Genomic DNA, 18,349 nt, shown 5'->3' on the forward strand with positions numbered 1-18,349 from the left:
TAGAGTTCACCCAGGCTTGTTGATGGCAAAAACATCTGGCACAAGCTGTTTGTAAAGTCACAGCTGTGACAGTGACATTAGGAGCTGGAGTTGTGTATCGACAGCAAGCCACTGTGGTTGCTGTGTAGCTTTCTCAAGGTGTCTGAATGTTTAAGCAGCTGGGTTGGCATGAAGGCAGTCAGACAGTTGCTTGGCTGGTAGTCCTGCACTCAGGCCACCAGGGAAGGGTCTAACAGTTGTCAACTAGGGTGTCAAATCTCCCTGGTCCCCTTCTTTAAAAGAAAAAGAAATATCCAAAGGGGTACTTACAATAACAATAAGGCTCCTCATTAACATTACCAGTGCCTTGGAGGAATTTAACAGGGCTCTGACAATGCTTAACTCCTGCCCCCCGTGCCAGGTAGGTCCCCCTAATCTGTCTCAAGAACTCAAGTGGCAGGGAACTCCAATTAAAGGATCCCTGGCTTTTGAGAAACAGAATCTCTTTTGGTTGTAACCATAAGGAATAAAGGGGACTTGGTGAGAGAAGGGGGTCCTGACCACTCCCTCTCAAGCTGAAGCTTTTCTGCCCTCCAGGTCACCTCCGCACAAGGCACGTCCATCTTCCTGGTGGCAGGAGGCCCTGCCCTACTGTTTCAAGGTCTGGCGCTCGTGACACTCTGGCTCTGATCTGAGTCATTGGCCTGGTTGTTCTGTTAAATTCTTCTCCCCACACCTGGAGGGCTTGATTTGTACTGACCCTTGTCCAGTTCTCCAGTGGTGACTAGACATGACTAAAGATGATGCCAGTTTTGCCTGGAGTCCCTTTGCAACCCCACAAAGCCCATGGCACTGAGAGACAGAAGGTTAAGATGGGGAGTCTGGTGAGATGTTTGCTATGCAGCATGTAACACCCTCCCTCCCATCCCCCCACACCTTCTCTAGCCTCCCTTCTGAGAGGGGAGCTGTGTGCACATTCAAGTACACAGACTGTGAATGGAAGGATACCTGGGAGTCCTGAGGTAGTGGACAACTAGCTCACCTGGACTGCTGAGTCATCTTGAGTCACTTCTAGGCAGAGAGCTGCCTTCTGTGTCCCCACACTCTCCCCAGGGTTCTTGTAAGCAAGGAAGGAGCTGCTCAGATCTTGGCTTAGTTTGTGACTGTGGCACAGCCTGACCTAAGTGGACAATTAGAGCCACTGATAGCCCTTGGGTGGTGTAGAATAGCCTGTGAATGAAAGGAAGCATCCAGACCTCAGGAGGCCAGGGTCCTGTCTGAGTTCCAGCCAGCCCCAGTAGGGGGGGTCATGATGAACAAAGGTGACTACCAACTCTACTTTACCCCTGAGGAAACTGAGGCTCAACAGGGCAACTCATTTTCCTAGCATTGGTGGTCAGTGGGAGTGGTGCCAGCTCTTCATTGGAAGACTGGTCTTTCTCTACCTGGCTGTGTGGCTAAGGGGATGGCTTGGGCAGGGAGAGGGACTGTGAGCTGAGTAAGACCTGACAGTGGGGGACCCCGAGGAGGAAGAAGATGAGGAAGACCCTTCCGGGCTGACCCCACCTCTCCTTACAGTTGTGGGCTCCTTGATGTGGGACACATGGGATGGGGGGCATTACCCAACAAGGCCTCCACCTGGCTCAGCTCAAAGAATTCCCACACCAATCCATCACAGATGGCGGCACCACAGAGATACAGCAAAACCAAGCAGCTGTCCCAAAAAGCTGCAGGTAGATGGAGCTCCAGGGGCCTCCTAAGGGTTATGGGATTCTGGGTCCTAGCATCAAACATCCAGAGGGATGATGGGTACTTGTAGGACACAGCATAGGGCAGCCCCAGGTGCCAGGGTGGAGGCCCTGCCAGCAGACACACAGCCCACAGTTGTCACCTCTTCCACTTCAGAGCCCTGCTGTTTCTGCAGCACCCAGCCCCCTTTCCAGCACCACCCACAAGGCTGCAGCCTTGCAGCAAATTCATCCTGTGCACACCAGGCCACGTGTCCTCTCGGGGGTGCCACGAGAGCTGTGTGAGTCATAGCACAGGAGCCAGGAAGCTTGGGCTGCTGGAAAATCGGGGATGCGCACAGCTGCACAGCCAGTCACCATCCAGACCCTTCCTCCCTCTGCAGTCAGAGCAGCTTCAGAAGCCAGGCATGGGCTCAGAAGGTCCTCTGTCCCCACACTCCCCCCCACTTCTTTCCCAAGGGGCTCTGACCACATCATCTGAAGACGATGTCATATGCAATCTGGGGAGTGTCCCAAGGGCACAAGCCACTCCCAGGTCTGCATCACTTGGCGTCAAGCTGTGAGACCCATCTTGGAACCTTTCTCTTCCCTAGTCCCAAATCAGTTGCTTCTACAAAACATCTCAAGTTCTTCCTCTACAAATGCGGCACCCTCTGCTGTCCCCAAGATTTCCCACAGAGCGAGGGGTGTCCTTTGGTCACTGAGGCTGATGGCAATATTGCCATAAGCTTCTGCTGCATTGTGGAACCTACCCCAGGCCATTTAACCCACTGCATGCACTGGGCAGAACCCTTCGTGATCTGTGATCTCCCACACCCTTCCAGCAGCAAGTGGGGTGGCGCCTTAGTTAGTACTAAGCTCGGCTGTATGTGTGGCCTTAAAAATCTGAAGTAAGAAAATGATTTGTTCCAAACCAACACAAATGACCATGCCCTGGTAGCACAAACTTCGGTTAAAGACATGGGTTCCCCAAGGGCACGGTCCTCCTAAAACGATCACAGGAGACTTTTATAGTTCCAAAAGAAAGCCACCAGGTAGGCCAACTACAAAAAGGCAGGGACATTCCCTTCAGGACTCAGGTGTCAGCCTTAAGGTTTAATAGAGGCCAGAGGTTGTCCACCTGACACACATTAAGATTTTACCCAGTAGTCACCAAAAAATAAATTTTTTAAATGCTAAGACAGAGGCCAACCAGAATGGCTGTCAAAGGAAAGTAAAACAGCCAATACAACTTTGGGTTCCTGGTTTACAGCCCTCCAATCAGTGAAATTTAAATAATCTGAAAGCTCTCAAATGCAACCCAGCTTCGCTGGAGAAACTTCAACTCACATAAGTTACAGGCCTCCTCAAAACACTGTAGCTTGACTAGTGCTTCTCCAACTTTATTTTGCACACCCATGGATCTTATTAAAGTTTTGATTCTGATTCAGTAGGTCTGGAATGGGGATCAATGATCTGTCTTTCTAGCAAATTCCCAGATGGCACCAAGGCTACTGATCAAGTACAATGCTTAAATGAGATAGTGATTAATTTCCTACTCAAAGGAAAGCAGCTGTAGGTTCATATTTGGTTTAATGGTGTCCTTTTTTTTTTAACCATCCTTAATATCTTCCTCATAGTAAAAGATAGCCACTCAAGAACCAGTCATCACATCCACATTTTAGTTTGTTAGTCAACTTTCTGTTACTGTAACAAATATCTGAGATAAACCAACTCAGTAAGAAGGAAGACTCACGTTGACTCATAGCTTCAAAGATTTCAGTCCATGGCCGTGTGGCACTGGTGCCCTTGGCCCTGTGTCAGCACGGCACATCATGACAGGGAATGAGTGTTGTTGGAGAAAGCTGCTCACCTCATGGTGACCGAGAAGCAAAGAGACAGGAAGGGGCCAGGGTCCCAACATCCCTTCAAGAGCACACTTCCAGTGACCTGACTTCTTCCCATGAAGCTTCACCTCTAAAATTTCCACTGCCTCCCAACAGTGCCACAGGCTGTTGACACATAGGCCTTTTGAGAACATTTCAGATCCAAGCTTAGCATTCAGGCAGCTGGGAAGAGCATGCTTGTTCCCTTGGGACTCTCTCCAGATTGCATATGACATTTCTGCTTATATCTCACTGTCCACACCCTGAAGTTCATTGATCCCGTTTCTACTTCCTCACCAGCTGACGACCACATTCATGAGCTTGCAGGCCAAGCTAGCCATGGAAAGAGCCATCCCCTCCCAAACAGCCATGTGTGCAGCTAAAAACTGATGGTAGACAGTGAAAGACCGGGGACAGGGGGACAAAGGAAGTGAAGTGGGCATTGCAGGGGGAGCTAATGTTATTCTTACCCCCATTTTAAAGATGAGCGAATGGAAGGACAAGAGGCCTAAGTAATTTGGTCTAAATGAGTTCATCTATGAGCACGTGAGGATGACTAGCTGATATTTTTATCATGAGCTTGTTTGTAGCGCTAGGAATACAAGGAGAGGATGTTACAAAGAGCCTGGGGCAAAGTGGACATCCCAGAAATGCCATCTTGTCTCCACGTTGTTACTGTGTGCTGGACTCAGGGCCCAGCTTCCCGTCACAGGCTCACTCCGTCACTCAGCTGTAACAAATCTCTCTCAGCCAGCTGAGCCCATGCAGAGGAAGCAGCATGGATCTGTGTGGACGTTTGCTATAAATGCACATTTCTGTGACCAATGGCAGCCACTCAAGGAGTGCTTTGTCTATACTGAGTTACCTAACAAGCCCAGAAATGCAAGTTTGGGAGGTCACTCCACAAAGGTCACTAAGGCAAAGGTGAGCTGGACTTTCATGAGCACTGGGTCCTCCCCAGGGCAAGCTGACTGCACTCCCAGCCTCCAGGCAGCTATAGAGGAGTGGGAGGAAGTAAGCCCCTTCCAGGCCTGGCCAAGGCAGGGGACAAGCAGAGGACTCTAAGAAGGCCTAGGGTCATGGCACCTTGAGGTAACTCTGCCCCTGACAGGCCCCAGCCCTTTCTCAATGGCGTCACCCACAGCTTCTCACACCAAATCACTGGGGCTCAGTCTGAGTGCTTTTCTCCCCACCTCCCTTTCCCTTTCCCTTTCCCTTCCACCTACCTAGTAGTCCCCTTTTGCCTTCATGACCCAGTCAGCCAAGTGTCCTTCAAAAAAAGCACCTGGTAGGCTAGATCTGGCCTGTGAGCTGCATTTGTCTTAAACTGCTCAGCTTCTGGGCTTGTTGTTACCACAGCAGATGGTAATTACCTTGATTCTCAGGGTCCGATCCACTCAGAAAAGGAACATTTCTTCCAAACTACATGTGGGTGCACTGTGTTTTTCAGTATGTGAACACTTTTTACTATTTATTGTGGCGATTAATCTTTAAAATGAAGTTAGGTTAAAATGTGAGTTAAGGTGAATCAACAGAGTAAGTTAGTAAGTGCATGGAGGTTAAAAAAAAAAAGAGTAATCTTGGATTGGTGGTGCACACCTGTAAGGCCAACCCTTGGGAGGTGGAGGCAGGAGGATCATGAGTTTGAGGCCAGCCTGGGCTATTCAGTGAGACCCTGCCTCAAAAAATAAAAATCCTGAAGCCAGTAGGATGCCTGCTATTGACAGAATTATGTCCATTCAAAATTGGTATGGTGAAACCCTCACCCCCACCCCCACTGTGACGGTATTTGGAGATGGAACCTCTAAGAGGTAGTTAGGGTTAGAAGAGTTCATGAAGGTGGGCTCCTGGGATGGGATTAATGCCTTTATAAGAAGAGGAAGAATGATCTCTTTCCATTCATACAGCAAGATGGTAGCTGTCTATAATTCCAAAACAGCAACCTCAGAATAAAACCTACCTCACCAGTGCCTTCATCTTGTACTTCCCAAACCCCAGAACACCAGAAATAAATGCCTATTGTTAAAGTCACTCAGTCTGTGGCATATTGTTATGGCAGCCTGAGTTGAATGAGACAATGTCTATAAGAGAAAATTGCTGAAAGGGCTGGACAATAATGGAAGGACTTTCTGTAGAGGAGACGGGGGAGTAGTGTTCATTTCTGGAAGCTTAAGTGTTCATGAGAAGAGGAGGGAGGCAAAGTCTAATCTCTAGATGTTCAACTGGAGGCCCAAGTCCCTGTAGGAATGATGTTTCATTAAACATCATTCTGAGTGAGGTTAGCCTGGCCCAAAAGACCAAAAATCGTATGTTCTCCCTCATATGTGGACATTAGATCAAGGGCAAACACAACAAGGGGATTGGACTATGAGCACATGATAAAAGCGAGAGCACACAAGGGAGGGGTGAGGATAGGTAAGACACCTAAAAAACTAGCTAGCATTTGTTGCCCTTAACGCAGAGAAACTAAAGCAGATACCTTAAAGCAACTGAGGCCAATAGGAAAAGGGGAACAGGTACTAGAGAAAAGGTTAGATCAAAAAGAATTAACCTAGAAGGTAACACCCACGCACAGGAAATCAATGTGAGTCAATGCCCTGTATAGCTATCCTTATCTCAACCAGCAAAAACCCTTGTTCCTTCCTATTATTGCTTATACTCTCTCTACAACAAAATTAGAGATAAGGGCAAAATAGTTTCTGCTGGGTATTGGGCGGGGGGAGGGAGGGGGCAGAGTGGGTGGTAGGGGAGGGGGTGGGGGCAGGGGGGAGAAATGAACCAAGCCTTGTATGCACATATGAATAATAAAAGAAAAAGGAATAAAAAAAAGAAAAAAAAAAGAGTTTTCTAAGAGTCCCAAGTCAGGTCAAAACAAGGGAAAACCAAGTCAGCCAATATGATACCCAAGTAAGCCATAACTGGCTCTCATGCCCCACATAAACCATCCAACCTGGGTATTCGCAGAAGAGCCTGTGTCTTCCAGGCCTCAAAACCTTCTAAGCCTTCCATTTGTTATCAAGGCCCCTGTGTCTCAAAGAAGAACTCTCCTTCCTTTCCAGTCCTATCCTTGTGCCATAACGAGCCACCATTTTGTCCAGTTGGGTTGCCACTCACCTTCTCTGTGCAGACCACAGCTCTGCCTTCTCAGGAACAGTTGTTCTGAGGCCTGCTTCTCAGCTGACTTCTGTCACCAGGTCTATAAACTTGGCTATGCTCCTCTGCCTTTGGGACTCCCATTTTTGGTTCCATTCCATGGTAACTCCTTGGTTTTGGAAAGTGCTCCCTTTATGAATGCAGATACGGCTTCCAGCCCCTCCAATTTTTGCTGAGCTTCTAACTTAAAAGCTATTCGTAACCAATCACACACACTAGTGTTGGGATAGAAACTCTATCTTGAGCAAATTTTTCGGGATATTTGGATGGTAAGGCTGGTTTAAAAGAGCTTGTGAATTTTATGTGTCAATTTGGGCCACAGGGTGTCTCCTTAGCCAGCATTACTTTCTCACGGTTGGGAGGGTCTAAGGCAAATGGAGGAGATGGGAGAGGAATTTTGGAGAGGAAGGGCCAGGGCAGAGGAGATCCAAGCTAAGGCCTCCTGGGAACAAAGTTTGTCAGCCTTAGAGAGGCAGTTTGGAAGGAAGAAACAGTGGAGCTCCTGGTCAGCTGTCCACTAACATGGTATACCTCTCCCTCCCATTTATGTATGCATCTTTACTTTATTTCAATCATATTATACAGCTTTTCTATTTAAGAGTCTCCTAACTTCCATTACATTTGTTTCTAAATATTTATGGGTTATATATTATAAATGATATCTTCTTAAAAACTGCATTTTCTAATTTTTTTCTGGGACACAGATACACAATTCACTTTTGTATATTGCTCTTGACAACATCTATTGATTCTAATAATTTATCAGTAGATTCCTTTGGATTTTTTTAATATACAAAACATGAAGCTTGTCCCTTTATGCATTCACATACAGAAACAGTTGCAGGTGGATGGGGGTGCCTGAGAGACAGGCAATGTGGCAGAACTTACACAAGGTAACACAGGTGACTGTCTTGCTGATTGTGAAGTGAGAAACATATTTCTTAAACAGAAGTCTCTCAAAAAAGACTAATGACAAGAGAAATGAATGATAAACAGGACTACATTAAAATTAAAAACACCAGTTCATTAAACTACATTGAGAAGAAAATTTAAGCTTCAGGATGTGAAGGTATATAAAGAAAACATCAGACAAATTAGAAAAAAGCAGAGAATCTGATGGAAAAATGTGGAAGGGGCTCTATCCTGATAATCAGGAAACAAAAAGGCACTGCAATGCCTTTTTGGGTACAAAAGAGAAGTGCAAAGTGAGGCCACAGAAGAGCTCTCCCTACCATATGTGGTGAAGGGCAGGAGACACACATGAAGCCCATGTACTGTTCTAAGCTAATAATAAATATAGCTACTTTATTAATCTATTTAGGATAGGATCTTAGTTACGTGTAATACTAAATTTTATAGCTAAATATGAAAAGGCTGTCTGTCCATCAAGCAAAACTGAAAAAAATGTATCATCCTCTTGCTATGACAAATATACCTAAATGACACATTGAATATGAATATTGAATATGAATAAAGCTACTGCTTTTATGACTGAAAGTCACTAAACTATCAATAATAATGCAACTTAATTAATATTTGCACATCTGTGTGTTCTGTTAATGGATCAGTGGTATTTGCTTAACTAGTAGATGAAAGACATAACTCATAAATGGAATGTATGTTTGTTCCATACATTATTCTTCTTGCCTTAATTTTAGCAAAATCACTAGTTATGTTACTATAATCAAGATTACTGGGGAGGAGCAAGATGGCAGATTGTTGACCTTCCTATACCCCAGCAGCAACTAACTTCCCTTTTCAGGGGACCCCAAAAGACACCCACAGGGTCCCATAACCAGTGAGAAACAAACCCCTCTCCTAATCCACAAATAGAGAAGCACTAACCATGCAAAAATGGGAAGAACGACTCACAGCTCAACACTCCTGATCCCCTGGCCCTGAAGTCTCTGCACAGCTCCAGACTCCATTACTTGGTACTGGCTCAGCAGTAAGTCCTACTTCCCAGCACAGTCAGGAACTCAGAGCTCCATGCTCCCCAGTACTACATGACCTGCTACCTTCAGCCTGAAAAGCCAGGGAAACTAGCACCCCTGTGTAAGCAGGACACAGGATTCCCGCTGCCCACTGGCTTTATTCTCCCAGGACTGCAGGAGTTTCTTTGGCTCCTAGAAGCCAGCACCTGGCAAAACAGGCCCCAGAACTCCTGCTGTCCACAGGCTTGGATCCCCTATGCCTTCAGCGCTACTGCACTGCCCTCCTGAAGCCCATGCCTCAGCAAGCAGGACCCAGAACTACCACAGCCTGAAGGTTTGGCTCTCCCATGCCTGCAGCAGCCACGTGGCTCCTAGTAGCCTGCTGGCAAGCAGGCCTCAGGGCTCTTGCTGCCCACAGGCTTTATTCTCTAATGACTGCAGCAGCTCCTGTGGCTCCTGGAAGCTGGCACCTGGTAAACGTGTCCCAGAACTCCCACTGCCTTCAGGCTTGGATCCCCCATGCCTGCAGCAGCTGCCATGACTCCTGGTAGCCCACACCCCAACACAAGTAGGCCCCCAGGCCTCCACTGCCTTGTGGCAACAGATGATTCAAGCCTGCCAGTTTTGTTGCTCCACGGGCACCCTCAACTTGCTACTCAGTGCCAGGAGCCTGCTGCCACACACACATGAAACCCAGACTCCAAATTTTGCTATTCTGCTGGTGCTGGGAGGTTTCCCTCCCCACAGAGCACAGAGGCCCAGCACAAACCACAAAGGCCTTCCATGGGAGAGCCCCCACTGCCCCGTCAAAAAGCAGAACAGTAGAAGATCATGGAAGAATGTTAAGAAAATACAAATGGAACATGCAAGATATCTGGGACACCATGAAAAGACCAAACCTACAAATGATGGGTGTAGAAGAAGGAGAGAAGATACAAGCTAAAGGAATTGACAACCTATTAAATAGAATAATAGCTGAAAACTTCCCTAACCTCAAGAGAGAGTCACCCAGGTGCAGGAAGCTTACAGAACACCAAGCCATCAGGACCAAAAGAGAAACACCACCAGATACATCACAATCAAAACACTCAGCACACAGAACAAAGAAAGAATTCTGAAAGTGGCAAAAGAAAAAACGACAAGTCACATATAAAGGCAAACTCATTAAAATAACAGCAGATTTCACAACTCTAACTCTAAATGCAAGAAGGTAATGGAAAGACATAATTCAGGCCCTGAAAGAAAAAAAAATTGTCAACCTAGACCAGTCTGTCCAGAAAAACTATACTTCCAAATTGAAGGAGAAATTAAAACCTTCCACAATAAGGAAAAACTAAAGGATTTCACAACTAACAAGACAGCGCTACAGAAGATACTTAAAGGACTTTTACATTTAGAAGAAGAAACTAAAATGAGACAGGAAGACTCAAGAAAGAATAAATCCTTTTGAGCAAGCAGACCAGTAAACAAGGAACAGGTTAAACTAAATAACAGAGGTAATACAAATGAGTGGAAACAACAGGCACCTCTCAATCTTAACACTGAATGTAAATGGCACCCATGCCCCAATCAAAAGACATTGGGGGAATAGCAAACTGGGTTAAAAAACAAAACCCAACCATATGTTGCTTACAAGAGATTCATCTCACTGAACAAAAATAAACACTGGCTTAGACTTAAAGGGTGGAAAAAAGTTTTCCAAGCAAATGGACCCCATAAACAAGCAGGAGTAGCTATATTCATATCTACACAGAAGAGACAATGTAGGTCACTTCATAGTAATTAAAGGAACAATTCATCAAGAGGAAATATCAGTGCTTAACATATATGCACCAAACACAGGGACACCCATCTACATTAAAAAAACAAACAAATAAACAACAAAAAAACTCTAATGGGCCTACAAGAACAGATAGATCCTAACAGAGTAATAGTGGGAGACCTGAATACCCCACTGTCACCAATAGATAGGTCATTCAGGCAAAAGATCAACAAAGAAACTTCAGAGCTACTCCAAACATTAGACCAAATAGTCATGGTTGATATCTACAGAGTATCTCACCCAACAACCTGGCAATACACATTCTTTTCTGCAGCTCACAGAACTTTTAGGATACAAAAAGTCTCAACAAATTCAAGAAAATCAAAATAACTCCCTGCATCATAACAGATCACAACAGAATTAAACTAGACCTCAACAAAAAAAGAGGCCACAGAAAATATTCAAACACATGGAGACTGAACAACACACTGCTGAAAAAACAATGGGTGACTGAAGAAATAAGGGAAGAAATAAAAAAAGTTCCTAGAATCCAATGAAAATGAAAATACAACCTACCAGAATCTGTGGGCCACAGCACAGCAGAGGCAGAGAAATAATAAAGATCAGGGCCAAGATCAATGAGATTGAGACCAAATAAACTATACAAAGAATCAATGAAACAAAAAGTTGGTTTTTTAAAAAAATTAACAAGATTGACAAACCCTTAGCCAACATGACAAAACAGAGGAGGGAGAAGACCCAAATTAATAAAATCAGAGATGAAAAAGGGGACATAACCACAAATATTAATGAAATCCAAAGAATCATTAGAGAGTATTTTGAAAACTTATATTCAAGTAAACTGGAAGTTCTGTATGAAATGCATAAATTCCTAGATGCATATAATCAACCAAAATTGAACCAAGAAGATATTAACCACTTAAATAGTCCTATTACATGCAATGAAATTGAAGCAATAATAAAACGTCTCCCCACAGAGAAGAGCCCAGGACCTGAAGGATTCATGGGCAAATTTTGTCAAATCTTTGAAGAAGAACTAACACCAATACTTCTCAAACTTTTCTGGGAAATAGAAAGGGAAGGAACACTACCAAACTCATTCTATGAAGACAGTATTACACTCATTCCAAAACCCAATAAAGACATAAGCAGAAAAGAGAATTATAGACCAATAGCTTTAATGAATATAGACGCAAAGATTCTCAACAAAATACTGGCAAACAGATTCAACAACACATCAAAAAGATCATATAACATAACCAAGTCAGTTTCATTCCAGGGATGCAAGGATGGTTCAACATATGTAAATCCATAAACATAATACAGCACATAAACAGAAGCAAGGACAAAAAGCCACAAGATCCTCTCAATAGATGCAGAAAAAGCCTTTGACAAAATCCAATACCCTTTCATGACAAAGGCACTGAAGAAACTAGGAATAGAAGGAATTTTCCTCAACATAATAATGGTTATATATGACAAACCTAGGGCCAACATCATACTAAATGGAGAACAACTGAAACCGTTCCCCTTAAAGTCAGGAATGAAACAGGGCTGTCTGCTTTCTCCACTCCTATTCAATATAGTTTTGGAATTGCTAACCAGAGCAATAAGACAAGAACAAGAAATAAAAGGGATTAAAATAAGGAAGAAAGAAGTCAAAATATCCCTATTTGCAGATGACATGATCCTATACCTAACAGACTCCAAAAACTCTACCAAAAAACTATTCGAAATCATAAACTCTTTCAGCAAGGCAGCAGGTTACAAAATTAACATACAGAAATCAGTAGCTTTTCTATACACCAACAATGCACAGAGAAACAAATCATGGAAACAATCCAGTTACAATAGCCTTGAAAATAATAAAGTACTTTGGGATAAATTTAATGAAAGAAATCAAAGACATTTTTAATGAAAACTATAAACCACTGAAGAGAGAAATTGAAGACTTCAGAAGATGGAAAGACCTTTCATGCTCATGGATTGGTAGAATCAACATTGTGAAAATGGCCATACTACCAAAAGCAATCTACATGTTCAACACAATCCCTATCAAAATTCCAGTGACATTCTGCACAGAAATAGAAAAAGCAGTCTTGAAGTACACATGGAAACACAAAAGACCTCGAATAGCCAAAGCAATTCTGAGCAAAAAGTCCAATGCTGGAGGCATCACACTACCTCAAACTATTCTACAAACTATACTGCAGAGCCATAACAATAAAAACAGCATGGTATTGGCACAAAAAAGACAGGAAGACCAATGGATCAGAATAGAAGATCCAGACATAAATCCGTACATCTATAATCAACTGCTCTTTGACAAAGGAGCACAAAACTTATGATGGAAAAAAGACAGCCTCTTCAACAAATGCTCCTGAGAAAACTAGATATCCACATATACAAGACTGAAACTAGATCCCTGTCTTCACCCTGTACCAAAATCAATTCAAAGTGGATCAAAGACCTTCATATAAGGCCTGAAACTTTGAAACAACTCCAGGAAGCAGTAGCAAATACATGGGAACAGACAGGTATAGGGAACAACTTCCTAAACAGAACTCAAAAGGCTCAGCATCTAAGAGAAACAATGAACAAATGGGACTGCATCAAACTAAAGAGCTTCTGCACAGCAAAGGAAACAGTCACCAGACTCAAGAGACAGCCCACAGAATGGGAGAAAATCTTTGCCAGCTACTCATTAGATAAGGGACTAATATCCAAAATCTACAGAGAACTCAAAAAACTCAGCCCCCAAAGAATCACCACCCCAGTGAAGAAATGGGCACATGAATTAAACAGGGAATTCTCAAAGGAAGAGGTACAAATGGCCAGTAAATATATGAGAAGTGTTCAACTTCCAGGTTATAAAAGAGATGTAAATCAAAACAACACTTAGATTTCATCTCACCCCAGTTAGAATGGCCATAATCAAGGGTAATAACAACAAATAATTCTGGCAAGGATGTGCTGAAACAGAAACCCTTATACACTGCTGGTGGGAATGCAAATTAGTGCAACCACTGTGGAAAGCAGTATGGAGATTCCTCAAAAAACTAGAGATAGAACTGTCATATGATCCAGTGATACTGCTCCTCAGCATCTACCCATATAGTAGAGACACCTGTATTCCGATGTTCATCACAGCACTATTCACAATAGCCAAGCTCTGGAAACAACTAGATGTCCTACAACTGATGAATGGATCAAGAAATTGTGGTATATATACACAATGGAGTATTACTCAGCCATAGGGAATAATGAAATGTGGTTTGAAGGTAAATGGATGCAATTGGAGGACATCATGTTAAGTGAAGTAAGCCAGGCTCAGAAACACAAAAGATGCATGTTTTCTCTCATACATGAAGATAGCTCTAAAGATAAATATATACACAAGCATGATCATGTACAAACTCAGATGTAGAACATGTTTTTAACAGTAGAACTACTCTATGAAACTCAGGAACAGAGGGAAAGGAAAAGACAATGATAGAGCATCAATAATATCATATAACATAAGATGTGAAGGTTGAGGATACAAGGATGTATATTGAAAGCTGTTGAAAAATGGTGGGTGGAAGATAAAGGGATAAGGGAAAGTAATGGAAGGGGTTGAATGGACCAAAGTAAAGCACACCCACAGTGGGCATACATTGAGATGCCCCTTTGAACATCAACTTAAATATTAATAATGCAAACAGGACTGTAAAATAGGCACAGTGTGTAGGGTGGAGTACTAGTGGGAGGGGGAGGATGAAGGAAGGAGATTAAGGTGAGGGTATATGGTAGGTGGACTCCATACACCTATATGAAACAGAACTAAGAAACCTCTTGCCATTGCTTTAAGTGGGGCTGGGAGGGGGCTGAGAGGAGAGATGAGGGGGGCAATGTAAATAATATACAATATAAGTCTAATCAGAATTGTCACTGCGAATCCCCCCAAATAATGAATATAGCCTAATAAAATTTATTTTAAAAAGATTATCATATACTTTTTATTGAATTATTAGTAATAATCTAAAAAATTAAAAATATATTCAGAGCCAGGTATGGTGGTACACACTTATAATCTCAGCAGCACTCAGGAGGCCTGGGCAGGAGGATCATAAGTTTGAAGCAAATTTGGGCTACATAGCAAGACCCTGTTTCAAAAACCCTCTTTTGAAGAGTATATTCAGAGTACACATAATTTTACTAGATTTTTAAAAGAAACTTAAATGAATGCAAATGTAAATATTTTTTTAAAAAACTTTTAGGTTTTCAATAATTTTTCTCTTAACAGCTTCAAAATTATCTACTAGGTAAAAATTAAGTGTTGAATATTAAAATTCTAAATTCAAATGATTTTAGTTTATTTTAAAAAAGCAATTAAATCTTATAAAATATTGCTATGAATTAAATGTCTGGCATCCCAGCCATCCATGTCTACCTAGCTGCTCATGTAGAGATCTCCCATGCTCATGGATTGGGAGAATCAACATAGTAAAAATGTCGATACTCCCCAAACTAATCTACATGTTTAATGTAATTCCCATCAAAATTCCAATGACATTCATTAAAGAGATTGAAAAATCTACCGCTAAATTTATATGGAAACACAAGAGGCCACGAATAGCCAAGGCAATATTCAGTCAAAAGAACAATGCTGGAGGTATCACAATACCTGACTTCAAACTATATTACAAAGCAATAGCTATAAAAACAGCATGGTACTGGCACAAAAACAGATCTGAAGACCAGTGGAACAGAATAGAGGACCCAGATATGAAGCCACAAAACTATAACCAACTTGTCTTTGACAAGGCGCTAAAAATATACAATGGAGAAAAAGCAGCCTCTTCAACAAAAACTGCTGGGAAAACTGGTTAGCTGTCTGCAAAAAACTGAAACTAGATCCATGTATATCACCCTATACCAAGATTAACTCAAAATGGATCAAGGATCTTAATATCAGACCACAAACTCTAACGCTGATACAGGAAACAGTAGGAAATACTCTGGAATTAGTAGGTATAGGTAAGAACTTTCTCAACGGAACCCCAGCAGCACAGCAACTAAGAGATAGCATAGATAAATGGGACCTCATAAAACTAAAAAGGTTCTGTTCATCAAAAGAAATGGTCTCTAAACTGAAGAGAACACCCACAGAGTGGGAGAAAATATTTGCCAGCTACACATCAGACAAAGGACTGATAACCAGAATATATAGGGAACTCAAAAAACTAAATTCTCCCAAAATTAATGAACCAATAAAGAAATGGGCAAGCGAACTAAACAGAACTTTCTCAAAAGAAGAAATTCAAATGGCCAAAAAACACATGAAAAAATGCCCACCATCTCTAGCAATAAAGGAAATGCAAATTAAAACCACACTAAAATTCCACCTCACCCCTGTTAGAATAGCCATCATCAGCAACACCACCACCAACAGGTGTTGGCGAGGATGTGGGGAAAAAGGAACACTTACACTGTTGGTGGGAATGTAGACTAGTACAACCACTCTGAAAAAAATTTGGCGGCTACTTAAAAAGCTAAACATTGATCTACCATTTGATCCAGCAATACCACTCTTGGGGATATACCCAAAAGACTGTGACACAGGTTACTCCAGAGGCAACTGCACACCCATGTTTATTGCGGCACTATTCACAATAGCCAAGTTATGGAAACAGATAGATGCCCCACTACTGACGAATGGATCAAGAAAATGTGGTATCTATACGCAATGGAATTTTATGCAGCCATGAAGAAGAACGAAATGTTATCATTTGCTGGTAAATGGATGGAATTGGAGAACATCATTCTGAGTGAGGTTAGCCTGGCCCAAAAGACCAAAAATCGTATGTTCTCCCTCATATGTGGACATTAGATCAAGGGCAAACACAACAATGGGATTGGACTTTGAGCACATGATAAAAGCAAGAGCACACAAGGGAGGGGTGAGGATAGGTAAGACACCTAAAAAACTAGCTAGCATTTGTTGCCCTTAACGCAGAGAAACTAAAGCAGATACCTTAAAAGCAACTGAGGCCAATAGGAAAAGGGGACCAGGAACTAGAGAAAAGGTTAGATCAAAAAGAATTAACCTAGAAGGTAACACACACGCATAGGAAATCAATGTGAGTCAATGCCCTGTATAGCTATCCTTATCTCAACCAGCAAAAACCCTTGTTCCTTCCTATTATTGCTTATACTCTCTCTTCAACAAAATTAGAGATAAGGGCAAAATAGTTTCTGCTGGGTATCGACGGGGTGGGGGGAGAGGGAGGGGCGTGGGGGGTAAGGGAGGGGGATGAATTGACCCAAACATTGTATGCACATATGAATTAAAAAAAAAAAAAAAGAGCTGGCATCCTTCCACATGCCTGTGGTATCTAGAACAGTAGTGTCAACTGGGCGGACTGTCCGCCAGAGGCATCTTGGGACATTTTTGATAGTCATGCCTGAGGGTGGTGTCCTCTGGGACCTAGTAAGTGGAGGCAGGGGTGTGGGTGAACATTCTGTAGTCCACAGGACAGACACCTGAGATAATTGCCTGGCCCCAAATGTTGGCAGTGTCAAGATGCAGAAGCCCTGGTCCACACTTACATGTGTGCAAATTTATGAGGGTTATGAGTTGGTTAAGGTGACTGTGGTTGTGAACAATGTCCTAATCCATGAGTAACTCGAGAACCACAACTTCCAACATGAAGAAAAGCAAGAAAATGGGGTCAGTATGACTGGGAGTGAAGGTCCATTGCACAAGAACATATCACATCCAGGCATCCAGGCCATGAGGGTGGGTTTATCAAGTTAATTAATTTGCACCTCCTTCTGCTAAGTGCTTTCTGGGTAGAAATCCTGGTCACTTTCCAAAGCAGCTTCAATCTCTGTCTTTCGCTGAGGCCCAATCCACACACCTTCATAATATTCAGATACATTTTATTGAAGACTGAGGGCCAGAAGTATGAATATATCATTGCCTGAGGCCTGGACAATGTTAAGAGGAAATGTGAGGGGCTCAGAGCAGGAGCCCCTCTTGCCAGGATTTAATCTGAGCTTCAATGTGCTTCCTCTGCACATGAACCTGGATGGCTCAACTGAAGCCATCAACAGTACCAAGTGCTGGTGAGACCATGGAAAAACAGCTGCTCACACACCTGCTTCTAGGAATGCAGGTTCTGTGCTAAACTTCCAACACAAAAGTATGAATGAAGAAAAATATACTACACTTCCCACATATTTCTTTGAAAACTAGCAGTATCTGCAAATGCTGAACAGATACACACTCAGCAATTTCAGTTCTCAGAATGCACCCAACAATGGGCCAGTTCTTAGAGAAAGAATACCTTTTTGTGTCAAGAAATGTTGTGTATGTTCTTTTTTGAAAATTAAATGCAAACAGAAAAAGCTATCATTATTTCCAACTCCCAGAGAAAGTATTGTCTGATAGTGTTAAGATGGTTTTTCAGACTCTGGGATGTGAAAATATTCAACACTTACTGTGGGTAGCAGATTATAAGAAGCCAATGAGAACTTGACATAAGCACAGTTGTGCTCAATGATCTGCAGGCTGAGTTTGGCACGGCCCCAGCTGCAGAAGGGGGTGAAGGCAAAATGCAGCACAGCTTTTCCTAAGTTGTTTACGTTCAGAGAAAGAAGTAGGAACACAGGTTTATCTTGTTACAATGTCACCCCCTCCCCAAGAACTGTTGCTCTACCTCCTTGTTTACCACTGTATATGAAAGACTCCGTGAAGGAGGATGTGGGGTTTTGATTGGCTGCTGCTGCCACTGCTGGCTATTGTGTGTCTCCACCAGAGCAGCTTTCTGCACTGAGAACTTTATACATAGGCTTTAGAAAAGCTAAGCTAAAGAAAAGCCAAGGAGAACATGGGACAGTGCA

This window comes from Castor canadensis, chromosome 10 (genome assembly GCF_047511655.1).
Source record: "Castor canadensis chromosome 10, mCasCan1.hap1v2, whole genome shotgun sequence".
NCBI classification, from domain to species: Eukaryota; Metazoa; Chordata; class Mammalia; order Rodentia; family Castoridae; genus Castor; species Castor canadensis.